At 43.7% G+C, this 18,726-nt stretch overlaps 1 protein-coding gene and 1 pseudogene across 1 annotated transcript in view; both read left to right on the top strand.

The window, feature by feature from the left end:
• The window catches only part of MAN1A2 (mannosidase alpha class 1A member 2), a 290,151-nt gene that overhangs the window by 88,800 nt on the left and 182,625 nt on the right, over positions 1-18,726 (top strand). The window lies entirely within an intron of this gene.
• LOC111745489 lies at positions 10,482-10,597 on the top strand (annotated as a pseudogene).

Genomic DNA, 18,726 nt, shown 5'->3' with positions numbered 1-18,726 from the left:
GCTCTGTGCCCTTTCTATTGAGACCAAGAAAGATCGAGTAGCCAGCATAATTGTTCATTTAAGGTCTTCTCTCCTTTCGCCCTCCACCAAATAGGTCATTTGTCCCATTAAATAGGTTGACGTGACTTTTTTGTGGCGTTTCCTTCTGACTTCCCGGGGAAGAGTACTTATCTGTAAACCTACCTCAGCCCAATGCTGCACAGATAAACCAACCCCAGGAAACAACATCCAGTTGTCCTATGGAAGCGATTCTATTTGTCCCCTGTGTCCCACTGAAATTCAGTTTCAACATGTATGTAAATTTCATAAGGCCACAACATTACTCGCGAGTGATCTTTAAGATTTAAAAAAGAGAAAGATGCTGCTTTTCTTTAACTTCAAATTTACAAAATTCTTTTATTCTAAAGACCCAGTGCCAACATAGCGTGCACGTCTCTGACTCAACTGTACCCTTCTCGAAGACGGGGACTGTTTTAGCTTCACCCGATTCTCCACAGTGCTTTGCACATAGCACATACTTAGCAACCTATTTGCTGAGCAAATGTTATTATAGATTTAGAAAGCACTGCTTCAATCAAGGAGTATTTCTTTTTCTTAGGACTTCCTCTATGCCATCGCAATTTCTGTGTTGCTCTGACAGTGCTGATAGCCTGTCCTGTAGAAAGCTCCCACTATGTGCCAGGCACTCTGCTGGATGCTGAGTATACAAATGAGATGAGGCCTGCTCCAGGAACTCACGGTCTGTGCTTTAGTCCTTTCCCCAGAGGGGAGCATCCCATCAGTCCTGAAGGAAGAGAGATGCTTCTGGAGTACAGAATTCTTTCCTACATTTCCAGGCCCCAGATTTAAGCACAAGTTGCAAAAGCAGGCAGCCTGGAAAGCACAAGCCGGCCAGTCACGCTTGTGCTCACAACACCCTGGTTTTTGTTCTGGGTGGAAGAGAGAAGACGGAAGAGCAGAGAAACGGCAGACGAAGCCTTTTAATTTGCTGGCAATTAATTCTTTGACTTACTTTAAATTAAGATGTTCAGCCTTTCCCAGTCACTCATCAACAACTGTAAACATCAGTGTCTTTTCGGCATGTGGAAGGCTCTGAGTATAAACAGCCCATTACCCCGCAATGGAAGATAAATTGTGGAACCTTGATTAAGCGGAATCCTCTGGGAATGAGCTTTACTGGTTCATTGATTCTTCTACCGACTGGAGATTTAGCCAGAAAACTCTTTTTAAACTTTAGCATTTACTAATTCATTTGTTCATTGCATCAATTCATCCACACAGCATGGTATAGTGGTCAAGAGTAGTCTCTGGAAGCAGGCTGCCCGGATTCAATCTCTCCTCCCTCGCTTTGGTACCTTGGGCAGCTTGCTTACCCTCTCTTGTGTCTGTCTCCTTATCTGTAAAATTGAGACGATAAGAGGACCTATTTCATAGCATGTGTATGAAAAGTTAGCTAGATTAACATATATAAAGTGCAAAGGACAGTGCCCAGCACATGGCAGGTGCTACATAACTGTTACTATTATAATTGTCGACCGCTCCCGTGTGCCATCTGAGAAAGGGCGGTGAGAAAGGGCACTGCCTCGGAGTGAATTCCTGCTATCAGAAAAGCATTCCAACAGTGTAGAATCATACAGGATCGAATATGAAAACCTACCCCGTTTCCCTGAATTCTCCTCAGAGGAAACCGTTGTTAATAATTTCATATGCATCCTTCCAGGCTGTTTTTCCAGGAATATGAAAATATATACATAAACATCAGTTGTTCGTATTTATTAAAAATGTATTCATTTTGCTAAAAATAGATCATGTACATTTTCACAGGTCAGTCCATAGAGACCTATCTCTTTTGAAGTGGCTGCCTTTGCGTTCTGTGACATGACAAACCATACTTTCTAATTTAATCTTCTTCCTACTGATGCACATCAGGTTGTTTCCAATTTTTTATTAATGCAAACAGTACTGCATTAATAAATATCCTAGTACCTTCAGCTTTGCGCATTTGCCGAATATTTCTTTAGTATAAGTTCCTTAAAAGGGACATTGGTTCTTAAAATGAACATTCCATAACATTTTAGCATTATTCCATAAAGTAGATGTTCCATAATAGAAAAGTCTCCACTTTGACAAAGCAGGAATAAAACAGGGTTGAAAAGGTAGCCTCAGAGCCATTATGACAAACACCCATCCCATCATACCAGGCGGTGGAAAGTAGCCAACTGGGTTGAAACAGCTTATTTGGTGGCAGTTTTTTCCTCACTAATAACGAACTGTGATTAGCCAAGTCCCAGGTAGTGAAGGCTTTCCTCTTCACTTCCGAATCCCGTTCACTTCCTCTTTCCTCGGCCACTCTCGAAGCATCGTCGTGACCATGACTCCATGACTTCCTCTCTGAACAATGAAAGAAGGGGCAGGTGAGCAGAGAAAGCGGGGAGGAAGAGTTAAAAGAAAAGGCAGCCAGAGGGACTCGTGATATATTTAAACTGGAAAATCACTCAAGAGAAACCTCATGCTGGACCGATGCACAGAGTAGGACAAAGACGAGCCAAAAGGTGGAGCCTGGACATGGGAGGGAGGGTACAGGCTAAACTGTCCTGCGAAGAGACCGAAGAATACAGTGGCTCAAGACAAAAGCTTCATTCCCCCTCGTGGGAGGGTGGGCTGGGGTCCAGAGCGGACACGCAGTGCTGTTCTCTAAAGTCGTCCCGGGATGCTGGCCCCGGGGCAGCTCTTCCGTCTTCAGCGCTGGCTCCTGTCTTTGGTCCAAGGTGGATCCTGCAGTTGCTGCCATTTCGCACATAGAAGGAAGTAGGAAATGGAGCACAAAGCCTTCTCTCTTTAAATAATGTGGTACTGACGTCGTTCCCATCACTTCTGCCCACATTCCAACAGCAGGAATTTAGTCACATGTGCCTCCAAGCTGCCATAAGAAAACACCAAAACCGAGTGGCTTAAAAATAACAAAAATTTATTGTCTCACAGTTCTTGAGGCTCAAGTTCGAAATCAAGGCGTTGGCAGTGCCGTGTGCCCTCTAAACCACATCGAAAAGAATCCTTCTTTGCCTCGCATAGCTTCTCTTTATTTCTGGCCATCTTTGGCATTCCTTGGCTTATAGATGCATCACTCCAATCTCTGCCACCACCATCACATGCTGTCTTCTCCCCGTGCATCTCTGTGTCTTCACATGGTCATCTTCTTATAAGGACACTTGTCGTATTGGACTAGGGCCCACCCTGATGACTTCATCTTAACTTGATTAAATCCACAAAGATCCTATTTCTAAATAATGCCACATTCACAGGCATTGGAAATAAGGACATCAAACATATCTTTTGAGTAGGGACATAATTTAACCCATAACAAAAGTATAGGCAGTGGCTTTTAAACTCCAGCATGAACAGAATAACCTCAAGGATCTGTTAGAATGCTGAGCAATCTGTCCAGAGTTCCTGACTCAGTAGATCTGGGGTGGGGCCTACGAATTTTCATTTCTAACAAGTTCCCAGGCGATGCCGTAGCTGCTGGTATTGGTGGGACACGTTAAGAACCACTAGCCTAGGACCTGGCAACTCAAAATGCAGTCCATGGACCGGCAGCATCAGCATTATCAGGAAGCCTGTTAGAAATGCAGACGGTCTTTTGGCCCACACCCCAGACCTACCGAATCAAAACCTGCATTTAGCAGGTGATGTGTGTGCACGTTCAAGTTTGAGGAGACCCATTGCTCCAGCACAAGCCGGAAAGTCAGCTAACCCCAGATACAGGGGCAAATTTCTATAAGGTTAAGCCAGTAGGCTCAGTCCAGGTGGAGTTGGCCTTTTGACAGAGGCCTCTAAGAGCCTCAGTTGGTATCTAGCTCTCAGAAGAAGCCATATGACTCCTATAGGTTCCCACGCCCACCCTCAAACCTACCCAAGCTTGGGGGATAATTCTAGGAGGTCATACCTGAGATCAGGTTTTCTGACAAGCAACTGAACTTCAGGTTGTATGTTCCACTTTTTCAAAGAGAAAATAGGGCTTACTCTAAGAAGCCCGTGAAACTTATACCTCCAGAAGGTGATAGGCCAGAGGGAATTATGAGACCCACAGATATACAAAAGAGCATGTAAGAAAAACGTATTGTGAGGGTTTTTTCTTAGACCCATGCCTGATCTCTTGACTTATCTTGATTTCTTTTAGTGCAGCCTTATGGATAACTATTTATTTTCGTGGCTACTCTAATTTGAGAAACAGATTCACTTTATGGTGATAAGGTTTGTGCTTTAAAGAGAGAATAGAAAACAATACAGTCCTGTGAGTTCCCGTGAATAACTTAGACATTGTGAAATTCTCTCTAGTGTAGTTCCCAGTGATATTGTTTGCAGTGAGATGTTTGCTCTGGCAAGAAATGTTTTCAGTGGTTATTATTATGGCTTTCTAAATAAAGAACCAAGCCCGACCCGACCCTGTACTAATGTAAAGGAAGCTTTGGCATCTGAAACCGGTCAGAGACTAGAGACTCAGGCCGCACCTCACTGGGCTGGGTCTGTGGCCTCTCAGCTGCTCTGAACCTGAGTCAGCCAAAGTCATTTGCCCCTTACCCATTCATTTGTACCCACTGAAGGCAATTTACAGAGACTTGTCCACCTCCGGAAGATATGCTCCCAAAGTCGGTCCCTCTCATGTGAAAATCTGACCTACAGGTGGTAGCACAGAAGAGTTTTAGGGCTGACATTGGCCTTATAACTCATCAACTTCGCTCTCTTCCTTACGTAGGTGCAGAGAAGCAAGGTGACTCAACCTGGCTCACACAACTAGCCTGAGGCAGAACCTGGAGTAAATTCCAGGTCCACAGTCCCTCCCCAGCACTTTCCATGCCACCCCTTCACCCTGCCGTTCCCCTTAGAGATGACCTGACTTTACCTGCCGTGTTTATCCAAACCATCACCAGCCTACGCTCTTGCTCTCTGTTCCTAACCAACCAGAGACATGAGTGTTAGCCCAACATTCTGTTCCCAGGGCAGTACAAGGTCAGGGACAAACCCACCACCCCGAAGCCATGAAAGAGAGGGCTGTATGGTAGGACTGGGCAATGCAGGGGCACACGGGAGTCCTGCAGGTGTGTGAACCAGTCTGCTGCACTAGGTTCTAGGGAACTGAGGGATGCCGGCCCCATCTCACGAGGCGACTCCTACTCACCTCGAGTGGATGTGAGCCTCTGTGATTGAGGACCCTGTGATGCCAGACATATCCGTTTTCTAAGATATACTAGGATTTTGTATGTGTTTGTAAGTGAAATCTCTTGCATTTTAAATACTGGCTTACATTTTTAAATGTCCTTTAAAACACCGGCAGGCTAAACACAATCCAGCCCATGGACTGCCAGTATGGCCTCTGCAGCATGGCAATGGGTCAGGGTGGACACTAAAGCCAGACAGACCAGTGTGAATCCGGGCTCAGCCCCTCTGTGACCTTGGGCAAGGCAGCTCTCTAACCTTCAGTCCTCTCATCCATAAAACGAGGATAATAATGGTCCTATCTCATAACATTCTTGGGGAGATTAAGTGACATATTGTAGGTGAAGCATTTAGAATGCTGCCAGGCGCGTAATCAATACTCAATAAAAGTTAGCACTGCCGTTAGTGTAACACGGAATCATGAAGACCTGAAGGTTTTCAGTCAGAGCTCCGCCCAGAAAGCTCTCTAAGGCCGAGCCAGCGCTGACCACCCCTCGCGGCCCGACTCTGGAACAGTGTCCTCTATGGCCCCGCAGTCCCCACGGGGTGGTCTGTGTTAGCAGAGCACAGCAGCCTGGCATGGAGCTCCCTGTGGGCGGGACAGATGGAAAGAGCAAGCATGGCAGAGTCTTGGAGGGCTCCAGGGCCCGGCCAGGGGCTGTGAGTATTGCAGACGAAAGCCTGGCTGCAGTCGGGAGGCCTGGGCTCTCTGGTCTACCAGTTGAAAACCCTTAGGGAACAGCTTGGGTTATCTGATAGCAGAATGTGGCCTGTGACCTGAGGGTTTTGTTCTGTTCTTTCTCAGCCAGGCAGGTGCAGACGGATGATGTGGCTGAGATTGCGATCTGGCCTGCAGTGCCCCTGATCAGGACACCTGAGTGTTTAAATGTGGAAAACTCTTTGGAATGCTGCCCAACTAGTGCCTTTGGGTGTTACTTACATTCCCAGCAGGGGTAGAAAGGAATTGAGATGCTAACCTGACCGTGGATGGAGCTCGGTGGAAGGGGACTTAGTGCCCTTGTGGAAATGCAGGCACTTCTGCTTTGCCTACTGAGGGTCAGAGATGGATTTCTTCAGCAGCTACGGCAGCCACTGATGAAGTCAGAGCTTCAAAGGGCGTAGCCCACGGTGGGCAGGGTTAGGATGGGGGAACACTGCAGGGCTCAGGCGGCAGGGACCGAAAAGTGTTTTGCTTAATACTGTCTGAATAAACCACAGAGGTCGCTGAAATTACAAACAGCCCCCTACCTTTTGGGAAACAGATAAGACCTATTTTTCTGTGGACCCTACTGTCCTGAATATTTTATAAATTCTGTGTTTGAATATTGAGAAGCACTTATTCTATTTTCAATTCTTTTCCTGGACATGGAAGAAAATAGACCAAGAGGAAGGATTTAATATTTATGCAATGCCTGGTGTCCCTTTTTTCCTAGAAAATATAGCATACCCCCTCCCATCCTTTTTTAGGCAAAGCCATATCTCTTCTTAGTGCTACAAATGAGTTAGTTTATTTACAGGAATTACAGAGAAGCATGCTGTAGCATAGTTTTAAGAGGTGGTAGAGTATGGTTGTTAGTTAGCCAATTTGTTGAAGTCAGATAGAATTGAATTTCAAATTTTACCCCACTACTTCCTAGATGTAAACTTGGGAAAATTACTTAATCTTTCTAAGCTTAGTTTCTCACAGCTATAAAATGAAACTAGTATTAGTATCTGCCTCAGACGATCGTTCTGAGAATCAAATGAGCTAATGGATATAAAGCACTTAGTAGGACCTGACACATAGTAAGTACTAAATTAGTGATCGCCATTGCTAAAGTTTCTTTCCAATGGACCTCCTTAAAAAAAAAATCCACATTTTCAAATACAGTGTTTCCTTAAAGTGAGGCGAGCCTAGACTGAATGAGATGTGCTTACGGTTTCTGGAGAAAGAACAGTGAAGAAATAAATAGTTCCTACCTACCATTCCAGCAGCTCGTGGGCAGGCCCTTAGGGCGGCTAGGCTGTCACAAAGGCCTCTGAAGCCTGCCCTGGACTGGCCTCCAGGGTCTCCTGAGTTGGAACAAGATGACAAGACCTTTATGTCCCCTTCTGATCAGTCACTGGGTGCGGGCCACCCCGAGACAGGGGCTAACGTGGGTGGGGCTAACGTTGGAGGCAGCCGAGGGTCATCTGCCAACATCTCCCAGCAACTGGGACAGCCAGCCCTTCACTGAAAGGGAAGGGACATCTGGTGGCAGATCACAGTTTTCATTACAGCTCAGTGGTACTGTTTTGTCTTTTTTTTTTTTTTTAACTGCTTTTTTCTTCCAAACATCTCCCAACACTTCACAAACTAGCACATTTTCCTCATCCCTTCACAGAAGGTCTTGAGAAGTGACTGCTCCCCAGCCATGCGCACGCCCGTTTTTCACGTTGTGAAAAGGGACATGTGGCAAGTCGGTGACAGTGACAGGGAACCACACATGGGTCTTCTGCCATTCAGCCAGGGTTCTGCTACTACCATATCGCCTTCTTATTTCGCTACCACGTCCAGATGCCGCGGAGCCAAACCGGAACGCCGTTTTCCGTTTCGTTTCAAACCCGAACGCCGTTTTCCGTTTCGTTTCATGAAATGCACAACACGCGTCGCATCACGTATCGCCATACACAATACACACCATGGCTTCTCAGGGCTCTGCCCCGTCACAGAAGCATCAAGAACTTTCTGGAGCGTCTTCCACCCCCACGCCTCAGTACGACTAGGGTCAGGTGGGCGTGGACGAGGGTGTCTCAAACCACTGCCGCTCAAACTAAGCGAGGGAGTCAGGGGAGCGGCCCTTTGCCTGGCGCCTGGGGCGTGCCTGCACCTCGCCGCTCGCCCTGCTCCTTCACGATGTTTAGGAACTTGCCTGGTTATCTCACATCATGGTCAATGCCAGGGGCGTCTCCGCAAGAGGGTCAGTTACGGTGTCCAGGGTGAGTTCCAGCTGCAGCCACTTTGGAGACCATCCTATCCTGATGTCTGGGCACTGTAGGACATATCTAAGCTGGTTGGCAGGTATGCAGTTTCGGGCTCTAGTGAAGTTATAATTTCAGCATTCCTGGAGGACTCACCAATATATCCTCTCTCTCTCTCTCCCTCTCTCTCTCCCTCCCTCTCTCTCTCTCTTTTCCTATCACAGAAGCATTTTAAATACACAATACGCATTGCACTAAATCCCATTCGAATTCAGCTGGCCCTTGGGATATCATTTTAACCTTTTGTTGCACATCAGGAGCCATCAGAGCTCTGGAGGTCCCAGATTCTCTCTTCAACACAAAGCAGAAAGAATAGCTGGGGGTGGCTTATTTCAGATAAACAGAATTCAGGTCAAAGAAAAACATTTTATACTGAACAAAGGTACAATCCACAATAAAGATCTAACAGCTGGAAGCTTTCTGTGCCAATAACAAAGTATGTTAGAAATGTAAGAAAAAGAATGCTTGAAATATGATATTTGTGAGAGACGTTTAAACACACATATCTCAAACTTTGACAGGTAAAATAAACAAAAATTGTCAAAAACATGGAAAATCCGAATCATAGAATTCTTCTTTTATGAAGAGAAAATATGTCATCTTTTTCAGCTTCTGTGGAACACTTTTAAAGAGTTATTATAAATAAGATACAAAGATGAACTCGTTTTAAAGTGTAAAATTTATATGAACCATTTTCTCATATCAGAAAGTGATAAAACTGGAAATTAAACAAACAAATAAACACCACTCGAGGTGAAGGGCAAACTTCCAAATAGTCGTTATGACAGATACGGGCTATTTTTAAAATATTGAAATTGAGAACACTTTTCATGCATTCTCGTGATAAACACTTACTGAAGATCTGGGAAAAGAACATTCCAGCAGAGAGACGACCTATACTGTGTGTCAAAGTTACAGAACTGGATGCAGCATGTGCAAAAATTAATAGCTCCATATTTTCTTATCGTTGAAGAATGAAAATAATCATGATTCATACGCACATTGAAGTTTGAGAAGTGGTAATCTAAAAAAATTTTTTTAAAAATAAGTTAGAATAAAGATAAAAAAATTATTTAAAAAGAAGAAAGGAAAAATAAGGATAACCCAAATAAATAAATGCAAAAAAAAAAAAAAGAACAGGATTGATATGAAAATTCAGATTTAGTTGTTTTAGAAATGTAAGAGATAAGCATCTAATCAAGAAATTTTTATAAACACATATAAACCTAAAAATAAATGTAGAAGGCAACCCAATTTCTTAACAGAACTAAGATAGCTATAATACCAAATACGACAAAACAAAACAAAACAAAATTGGGGGAGGTGCAGAAAAGCAATCTTCAGACCCATCTTATTTATGCATCTGGAATCATAAACCTACTAAATTGAATTCACAGTATATTAAATAACTCACAAGAAAACTTTATACCAGAAATGCAAGAATAACTTAAAATTCAAGAAAAAAAAATGTAACATGATATAAGACCTATTTTATAATCACAATGAATGAATAAAGGCTTTTGATAAAATTCAATACTTTTTCTGATTCAGAGTTACTCTGGCAACTTGGAAGAATAAACTGACTTGGACCCCTTGCTTCACTCAACATCGAGAAATGGTAGAATATACATGATACTATTTAAATAATAGCTGGGTTCCTAAGAAAGAAAGAAAATGCTATTTACATAAACAACACAGGAACTTGAAACCAGAATTAAAAGCTGATATAGTGATGACTTAGGGAATGGGAGTGGGGAGATCAAATCCCGATATTGGCTCTAATGGCCCCAAATCAAAAATATATGATTTGGGGTCTGCATAAGGTGGGAGGCTGTGACTAAGATTATTATAGAAATATAATAATATTTATAATAAATGTATAACTCAAAGAGTGCTCCCCAATGAATTTGAAACAAGAACCACTCCATTCCATGAACCAGAAAAAAGATAAGAAACTTTGAATCATCTTAGAACTCTGATTAGACAATAACTCTTCCTTTAGAAACCAAAACCTCAAGCCTGTTTGTATGAGTGTGGTACCCAGTTGTTCACTACCCTGGTGGTGTAGGCATCCCCAAGTCAAAAAATTAGTGTAAAACTGGTTTGGAGCTAGTAACTCTCTGGGACCCTCAGCAGACAGAAGCACATGCTTCTGACATCAAGAGCAGAAGATGGCGAATGTGGTTCTAAAGTGTAGCAGTTCGCATGTCTGCTTTACGCGCTCAAGGTCCTGGGTTTGTGTCCCAGTAGAGCCACAGTTCATAGTCTATGGGCATGCCATCCTGAAAAAGCCCGATGTCTGATCTTGGAAGTTAAGCAGGGTTGGGCCTGGTTAGTACTTGGATGGGAGACCACCTAGGAAGACCAGGTACTGTAGGCATAAGTAATAATAAAGAAAAAAATTAAAAAAAAGAAAAAAAAAAGAAAGAGCAGGAGTTGGCAAACTAAGGCCAGGGGTCAAATAAGGCTCATGGCCTGTTTTGTGTGACTTGTATTAAGAATGTTTTTTACGTTTGCAAAGGGTGGTAGAAGGAGAAGGAGAGAAGAATAAAAAGAAAAGAGAGAGACTGGATGACTGCATGGGGCCTGCAAACACTAAAATATTTACCGTCTGGCTTTTAGAGAAAGAGAAGCTTGCCGACCTGTGATCCAGAATACAAACAGAGCCCAAAGGAGGGAAACATCCCCCTCTGAAGATAACCTGACAATAAAATATTACTGTGACGAAGCCATCCACAATTTAGGGAAGTCAGTAGACTCAACAAATAGTGGGATAAGAAGCATCGCAAATATAGACTATATCGCAATCTGAAGAGACTATAAAAATAAGTACTTTTTCAATGATTAAGAGATAAAAGGAGGTAGATTTTTTTAAAAGATGGAAATTAAAATTCAAAGGAAAAATTAAATAGATTCAAACACAATTTAAGGAGGTAAGTCTGAGACTATTAACTAGAATGTAACACGAAGTGTAAAGGGATAAAAACTATAAAAAAAAATTAAGAGTCAGGAATAGATAGACTGAGATGAAGCAAATAGCTGTAGTTCCAAAAAAAAAAAAAAAAAAATCCTTAGATTCGAGAAGCACACTAAGTCTCCAGAAGGATTAAAAAAAGTCTACAACTAGATACCCTGTGGTAACTTATACTACACAAAGTAAAAAGAGAAAAAAATTAAAAGTAAGCAGAAAGAAGAACAAATTAACACTCTGGCAAAGGTTGCTGTATGATCACGTAAATATTTAAATCTTCTGGAAAAACAGTTATAATTGAGCATATGGATGCTAGTGATTGAATTCTATAAATAAAGCACACTTTCTAGATTTGACTTTATGTAACATTTTAATAATTATGAAAAAAATTAAAAATTAAAAAGCAATTTCTAAAAGTAAAAAGAAACGACCCTATATTATATTTGAATGGCGGCACAACCACATGGAAAGAAACTAGTTAAAGTGACTTTAAAACCTGGCAATTTGACTGTATCTCTAGTATCATATACCCTAAGGACCAAATTAATTACATAAAAAAATCTTAAAACCATTTACAGTAATCGTATTAATGGTAGCAATAGTATTATTGTGTGTGCATCATGGGGTAAAGCAAATGAGTAATTGTGGTACTGTATTAGTTTGCTCGGGCAGCTGTAACAAAATGACACAGACTGGGTGACTTAACAACGGAAATTTGTTTTCTCTCAGTTCTGGAGCCTAGAAGTCCAATATCAAAGTGCCATCAAGGTCGGTTTCTGGTGAAGCACCTCTCCCTGGCTTGTAGACAGCTGCCACCTTGCTGGGCCCTACGTGGCCTGTCCATTGCATGTGCATATACACTCATACAGACACACACACACACACACACACACACACGCACACACACACACCTCGTGCCTCTTACTCTTCTTGTAAGGACACCTAATTTCATAAGATTAGGGTGCCTCTCTTATGGCTTCATTTAGCCTTAATTACCTCCCTAAAGCTTCTATCTTCAAATACAGTCACATTGGGGTTAGGGCTTTAACATAGGAATTTGGGGCAGGCACATCTGAGCCCATAACAGATATTTATGAGAATTGAGATTTCTAATATGGGAGAAAGGAAGTACAGATGTAAGATGAATAAAGGCTAAGTGGAAATTCTGTAGTCTTAGAATTTGAATTGTAACTATTACTATGAGTTTATGATGTATTTTATATCAATATTAATTTACTTTATAGTTAATATTAATGAAACATAAAATATATATTATATACAAAGAGACCACTGGGGCCCCAGATTATGGTCTCTACGTAGTGTTTTGTGTTAAAATGAACCAGAGCTCCTTAGAGAATCTGTGCTTCCAGACCTGACGAGGAAAATGTACAGGCTGGGCACAGGATATCTTGTCATCCTAGGTAGCGCAGAAGTTATCCAACTTATCATTTCGAAGGACCCTGAACGAACTTGAATAGTCTGCCCCTCACCGAAGATGGATGGTTCGATTTTTGGAACTGATTTTTGACTAGAGAGTATCTGAGCCTGATTGGCCACTCTTACTACCAATTCTACGAATTATCTGATATCCTTTAAATAAGTTCCTCCTCTGCTTTAAATAGATCAGATTTGTTTTTTGTTTCTTACAACTCAGAAACCCAACAGATATTCTGAGAAACTTGCCCAGAACAATGTAGGCCATAATAGATGTTCAGAAAATGTTGGTTTTCTTCCTAGGAGTCAAAAATCTATTATGATTTCTTTTCAGATTTGAACAACTGCACAGGAAATTTCTTCTCTATGCCTAAGAGAGAGTCTCACCCGCTGTTCATACCCCCTGTGCGCCCTCCCTTCACTCCCCCGACCCCGCAACTCAAGGGAGGAAAATGTAAACAGATCGGTCACAGTCCCAAGGTTTTGACTGGATCCCAGGTATCAGTGGGCAGAGTCCCTAAGTTGAAATGCCGTCTTCCCTTACAGTTTCCGCTTCCTGTATCCCTGTGATAAGCAGACATAAGATAAGATGTCTTATCTCTTCCTCAGCAGGGTGCTAGGAAGGTGAGTGAATTAAGATCCCATCTTAGGGCCTGGATTTCTGTCTCTACCAACGTGCCTAAGACTTCCCTTTGAAGAGAAGTAAAAAGTCCCACCAGAGCCACCAAGAGATAGAAAGCAAGAGATATAAGAGAACACAGGGTGGGTGCTGCCATTTCAACACAGTGACCCTCGTTTATTATTAGGGGCTCTGACAGGTGGCAACAGGATAGAAAGGGAGGAGGAGGCGGGTGGGAGGAGAAAGAAGTGGCCTCCTCTGCGTTCCCCTCTCCATTTTCCTTACCTCACTCTCTGCATCCATTAATTCCCACCCACGCGTCCAGGAAGAGAGTGACGAGGGTAAGGAGGATGAGTCAAGTTCACAGGCATTTTACTGGCCACATCATCCTTACGAGTGCGCAGGTCTTGGGAGTGTCTCTCTCGTGCCTCTGGTGTGCTGAGCGGGGCTGCAGTCAGCAGCTCACACCGTCTCTGTGCCAGATCTCTACGAGAAGCTCCCCCCCGCCCCCCACCCCCGGCATGCTTGGGTTCATCTTTTCTTGCCGTCAGAAAGATAAAAGATAGAAGCCCCCCAAAGAGGTATGAACGTAGGGGAAAAGGTGCCGAGGAGGTCACTGTGTCCACTTATAATGTTGGGTTTTGCCTTTAGAGTAAGAAAGAGAGTCCTTCAGTGGTCACTCGCAGCCTCTCTCTGACCTAGCGTCGTGTTTGAGGCCAAAACTCCGCAATAAAACGCATGCGTTCGTCTGGCCCTGTCCTCGGAGCGTGGTGTCTGTCTTGTGGACCCCGTGGGTGAGGGCATGGCTCTGGCGAGGATTTGGTGTTTCAGAATCTTGGGCCCAATCTTGGGCCCAAGCCCGTTACTACCCCCAAAGAATGCCTGTCACCCCAAACAAGCGACATCGGTGATCATCGGTGTGCCATTTTAAGACCGCTTACGGCTAATGCCTCGGCGTGTGACTGCTCTGCTCTGAGCCCAGCTGAGCGGTGGCGGCTGGTGGCTGCTCGTGGGGATCAGAGGGAGCGAACACATAGCTATGATGATTCTTCGGCTCTGACGATCATTGTCGCGACTTCCAGGTTCGCCCCTCTGCTGGCTGCACCTCACTGTTTCCTGCCGTCTCCATCAGTCTCTTCCTGATCGATTTCCTGGTGCTCCCCAGCTTTAAGGAAGCCTTTTCCCTGTGGAAGCTCTGGGAAATGCGTGCAGGTGTGAGGTGAGGACCCCCAGGAACGGGACCCCACTTTCTGCGGATGATGTGGTGGAAACGCGAATGGCTTGCTCTGCACAGGAGGCGACCCTTTCAAGACAAGCTCCTAGACCTTGTCGCGGTAGCTTAGGTTTGTGCCCAAGCTGTGACAGGGGCCTCAGATGCCATCCCAGATCCTCTGCTTCCCTCTTCTGGTCAATTGAAGAGAATCTTTGTAGCCATTTAGAGTTCAGGGAAAGGAGTGGTGGTGATTGTAATCTCCAAACGATCGCTTCTCAGTTCACAGGAAGCTACACCTACGAAGCAGGACAGGGAAAGATAACATTATTCCATTTTAAACACACCCAGACTAAGGCAGTCGTGATGTCTACATTGCCGCAGAGACTTTGAGGGAAGATGTTAAATCCGCAGTGTCCAAACAGAGTGTCAACTTGCATGTTTGCTAAAAGAGAGCCCTGTGACCAAACAAGTTTGGAAAATCCTAAGGTAACGTAAGTTACGCAAGTTTTTTTTTTTACTCTGAAACTTCTTACAGCCTTTAAATTGCCAGCGTGCACTGTGAATCCCCGAGTGGGATAGAACCTACAGTTTTTGGTCAATGAATCCTTTGTTGAGGAGCATGTCGAGAGCTTGTGTTCCATCCTGCAGAACTCCTGGGGGGACATCGAAGAGGTGAGCTCAGAAAGAGAGGGTGGCACACTGTGAGGTCACGGGTGTTATCCAAGCAACACCAAGACCAATGGAGCAAACGACCACCGGTGCCTCTTGAGTTCATATATGACTCAGTTCCAGGCGCCAAGCTCAGAGTTGGAAAGGACCCTAAAGGTCCCGAAGGTCCCTTGCAGATAAGGTGACTGAGACCCAGAGAGCTGTAAAGTATAGTCTCAAAAACTAATGAAGAAATATAACCGTACTATCCATTGTGGGAGCCCAGGACTCATGACCATTTTGCCCAGAAGGACTCCTGCCAAGAGCCTGCGTTCAGACATATTAAATCGGCATGTCGGGGGGGAACCCTTAGTTTAAAAGAGTATATATCGGGCCATCTCCTTCACTGGGAAAATGTGCACTGCCAAAACAAGACCAGACTTAGTAAACCCACAGAGGGCCCTTTAGTAAACGTCGTCACAGTCATGCACCAAATGGAAAGTCGGGAAATACAGTCGTGTTCAACTCTGCGGTGCTTCGACGTTCGTTCATCCACGCGAGCGCATTTGGGAGAGCACCACAGCCTTCTGTGTTAGCGAAGACTGCTCTGGTTGCTGGTGACAAGAACCCAGACTGCGCTAGCTCGGGCACGATGAAAAGAAGGGAAGGGAGTAATTTATTGGGAAGCTTCGTAACGGAAGAACTGGAGAGTGAGTGAAGGAGCCACTGGATCCTCACTCTTTGTTGTGTTTTTCTCTGTCAGTCAGCTTCGTTCTGTTCTACCGCAGGTGGGATCTGCCACCCCATAGGGGTGTGGCTGTCAGCGGCACGTAGCCTCGCATCATCCCCCACCAGAAAAGAATAGTCTCAAGTTGAAGGGTCCCACAGAAGGGCTCTAATTGGCCTTGTTTACTGAGGAATTTCTTTCTGAGGTAAGAGTTACAGGGTCTTAGGAGAGGCAGACAGCATGGTGGGTAAGAGGTCCAAACGCTGACTTCCTTGCCTACTAGTCGCATGATCTTGGGCAAGTTGCTTAAGCTCTTTTAACTCAGTTTCCTTATCCGTAAAATGGGGGCTATCGATGGCATCTACTTTATAAGTTTTATGTGATGGTTAAGTGTGGTAAAGCGTGCAGCTTTTATGTAGTACCTGCAACAGGGTAAGCAACTCATAATTATTAGCTATTATCATTACTGCTTCAGATTGGAACCTTGAAAACCTTGTAACATGGTTTCAGGGAATAAAATGAGATAACAAATGTCAGTCGTTTAATATCTTGTCTAGCACACAGGAAGTCAGAAACAGAAGTTATCATTATTATCATCATTTAGTCTGTGTAAGTGGCCTATGAAAACACGATAGCCCCCATTTAAACCATGATATTAGAAGGAGTGTTTCATTTATTCCTTCATTCAACAAATATGTATTGAGTGCTTGTGCTGTGCCAGAAGCCGTGCCAAGTATGGAGAACACAGAGTGATGCACAAGGCCAACGAGGCCCTGATCTCACGAGGCAAACATTCTCGCGAGGCTTTGAGAAGAGGCATCTTGTTCTGGACAGGAAACAGAGTGAGGGTCCACCGCACCTACCAAACGTCAGACCCGTGACTTCTCCGTCCACAGTCGGTCCTGCAACAGACAGGTCGTTTCCCGTCTGCTGCCGCCTCTTGAAACATAGTCACCGTCACTGTCACCGCTTTCTATCTCTTTGTAAAGGGATACCTTTTCTGTTCTTGATAGATCACTGTCACTCATTTTTTTTTTTTGTACGGATGTGTGTATTACATGTATAAATCTTATTATATGTATAAATTCTTCCGGTATTTTAAAGACCTGGTTCGTTACTCCTCTGTCTAGGAACTCGGTAGAATTGCCACCTCGATTAACCTCAGATGTGAGTGTGTAGAACCAAGGAGCAGAAGCTCAACTCACCAAAAATAAAAGAATCCTTTAAAAATTGATCAATAAATGATCAATAAACTCTTACACTGAACTATATACAGAAATCATTTCCAGGCGATCGAATAGGAAAAACAAAATGATAAATCTTCTAGCAGATAATATAAGAATATCTTTATGAATTCCGGATCAGCTAAGATCTCTTAAACAAGATACCAAAGTACTTGCTATTTTAAAAAAAAAACTTTGAAAAAGGTGACTACGTCAAAATTAAGGACATCATTTCATTAAAGTATACCACTAAAAGAAAAGATGACGTCACTGGGAATGACACCTTGCAATGTGTCAACCAACAAGGGGCATGTGTTCAGAACACATAAAGAATGCCGAGAAACCTACAAATAACACACACACACACACACACATACACGGTTAAAAACCATGGGCAGAAAAGTTGGACAGGCGCCCCAAAAAAGAGGAACCCAAATAGACAATAAGCACAAAAAGGCACTCGCTCATGAGTTGGTAAGAAAATGCACACAGAGCCACGTGGATAAGCACTCACCACTAGTGCTTGGAGCCGACACCAAGCAGTGACAGGGCACTGGACAGCAAGGACCGAGATATGCTGCGGGCGGAAGTATAAACTGGCACAGTTACTATGGAAAGCAGATTGACATCATCGAGTAAAATACAAGAAGCATGTCATTTATCACCTAGTGATTCCCCTTCAAGGTGTAGTGTCCATCAAACATACGCTTAGGTGCACCAGGAAACGTATCTAAGAATGTTCGTAGCAGTATCGATTAATAGCTGCAAACCAGAACGTCTATCGGGCATGGAGTAAATAACAAATTAACAGACTATGAAATGCTGGACTGTAAGAAACGGGGGGAAAGAACAGCTGTATGACACACAGAAGATGGATCTTAAAGACAGCGTGTGAAAAGAGCCAAGCAGAACGGGGCACGTACTATGTGATGTAAGTTACATGAAATTTTTTAAAAAGGCAAAATTAAAGGATTTTTAAGACTGAAACTATGAAGAAAAGTAGGGAAGTGAATTCTATATACTAACTGTTAAATCACACTTTTGTTTAGAAAACCTTTCTATACGTTTGTTATGTTACCCACATACACACACACCCAAGTGAATATACTGTAGACATAATGTAGATATACTGTAGACATACTGGATAGAGATAGAAATGAACACAGCAGGATAAGGAGTAGCATTGTCTAAGTCCAAAGTCACGCTCTCTAAGAGAGGGCTGAAAGTCAGCATTTTAAGGAGAATCACCATCCTAGAGCGAGCACTGATGACGCTGCTAAGTGGGCAAGTGGTGTCTTACACAATCACACTACATATTCTATTGGTATAACTTGTAGGAGGGGTTATTATAGAGAAAATACATAGCACACATTAAATCCATAGGTTAAGAATCATCAAGGCTAAAAGTCTCCCAGAATCCCCATCTCGGAGGGGATATGTAGCTCCACAAAGTTATAGTTGGTGAAGCAGAAGCTCAAGTGATGGATGGAGAGAGCAGCCATCAGAGCCTCTGCTGCTGGGACACCCCTCCTCCTAGCATCGTGCCCCTTCTTTACTGCTCCCCGAGCAGCTGACTGGCTCCCCAGCGGTGACAGATGTACCAGCAGGAGCCTGAGTCATTTGCGCCCTGGGCCATCGCCTTCCACACCCTTGCGATGCTCCCTCTCTTCCCCA

Source organism: Pteropus vampyrus, unplaced genomic scaffold (genome assembly GCF_000151845.1).
Source record: "Pteropus vampyrus isolate Shadow unplaced genomic scaffold, Pvam_2.0 Scaffold6, whole genome shotgun sequence".
In the NCBI taxonomy this organism is placed as follows: domain Eukaryota; kingdom Metazoa; phylum Chordata; class Mammalia; order Chiroptera; family Pteropodidae; genus Pteropus; species Pteropus vampyrus.
This window is presented reverse-complemented; position numbering and strand designations above follow the sequence as displayed.